Source organism: Pseudophryne corroboree, chromosome 10 (genome assembly GCF_028390025.1).
Source record: "Pseudophryne corroboree isolate aPseCor3 chromosome 10, aPseCor3.hap2, whole genome shotgun sequence".
Taxonomy (NCBI): Eukaryota; Metazoa; Chordata; class Amphibia; order Anura; family Myobatrachidae; genus Pseudophryne; species Pseudophryne corroboree.
The window spans coordinates 236,391,592-236,393,052 of NC_086453.1; the positions used below are offsets into that span (position 1 = coordinate 236,391,592).

A 1,461-nucleotide genomic window follows, 5' to 3' on the forward strand; every position below is an offset into this window, starting at 1 on the left:
TGCAGCCTGTGTTTACTTTCCTTTTTCCAATTAATCGTTGATTTCATGATTGTTTTATTTCATAATTTACTTAATTTTTTGTTAATTTGTGATCTCACCACATTACCATTTCTCCTCCTTCTTCTAATTTTCCCACCACCCTTTTTCTCAATAGGTAAGCCTAACCCACCTCTCTCATCCACTGTCCGCTATATATCTATATAAGACAGTGGACAGCAGAAGGCAGGGTTTCCTCCCTATTCTGAGCATATCTCACTTCTATTTTTAGTACCCTCTCATCCAGATGCGAGACCACTCTCTGCAATGCTCACAGCAACAGAGAATCTGCGCTAGAAACTGGACAGCAGAAGTACCTTGTTGCTCACTACTCATTACACTCTCTCATTTGTGTCCTAGTGTTTATTACTGCCATATTTCAGCAGCAACGCCCAATCTCATCCGACCTTGGAAGCTAAGCGCTGATAAGCCTGATCAGTACCTAGTAGGGTGACCTCTTGGGAATATCAGGTGCAGTAAGATTGTGACCTCTGATCACAAACAGCAGAAGTGTTAGAGCAACTTCTGAAACTTACCTATTCCTTATCCAACTTTCCCGCAAACCTTCTATTTATCTACAATTGGCTTTGCCTTTAGGCTTATTTATCAATGCTCTTTTGTATCTTTAATAATCATACTTTTATCTTAAATGCTTTGTTATCTATAAGGATCTAGCCTTTTAGCAAACAGAATCTCTACCAGGTGATTACCCTCAGTCATTTGACAATTCAATTATGAACCTTTGTGCCTCTCATCTATTCTCATGAGGTTTTAGACTAGGTGCTTACCTATAATTATCACTGCGGTGATTATATGTACATATCATTTACCTCTACTCCAATTTTGAATTTTGATTAACTCAGGCACCTTAATAATATTAATTTTTTGTAATTTTTTATGTTTTTCAGTATATTTTTCACCACAGGTGCCCATAATTTTGTATCAGGCTTATCCTGATTTCTGTCAATATATATGTTTACTTTGTGTTCTTGAACAATTCTTTTGTATCAAACTCCTCATTACTTTTATTCGTTATTAATTAAATGTTAAGTTTTAATAAACTTATTTCAAATTTCTAAGCGTGCCCCAACACAGAGTCTTTCTTTTTTCTTCTCTTTGCTTAACCATTACTGACTCTGGGAGCACCACCAACTCAAATAATTATTTAGATGTCTTCATTAAGAATCTTTAAATTTAAACTTAGTATCGTTGGTCATTCCCTGAACAGTTTTCTACAATCTGTGTATTAATCTATGTTCATCATTACCACATTTTTCCTGTGCGGAACCAAACCAAATTTCTGTTAACAAAGGAGGAGATGTTGACAGGTCGCGTTCCGCTTGACTTGACAATTTTCTCACCAGCAGTTCTTTGAACCCCTGCAGACTTGTGTCTGCCGGAAAGAGAAATACAACGTAGGTTTTA

The 1,461-nt window shown here is 36.4% G+C and overlaps 1 pseudogene; it reads left to right on the plus strand.

The window, feature by feature from the left end:
• The first annotated feature begins 400 nt into the window (after positions 1-400).
• LOC134968212 (5S ribosomal RNA) lies at positions 401-519 on the plus strand (annotated as a pseudogene).
• Positions 520-1,461: the final 942 nt, after the last annotated feature.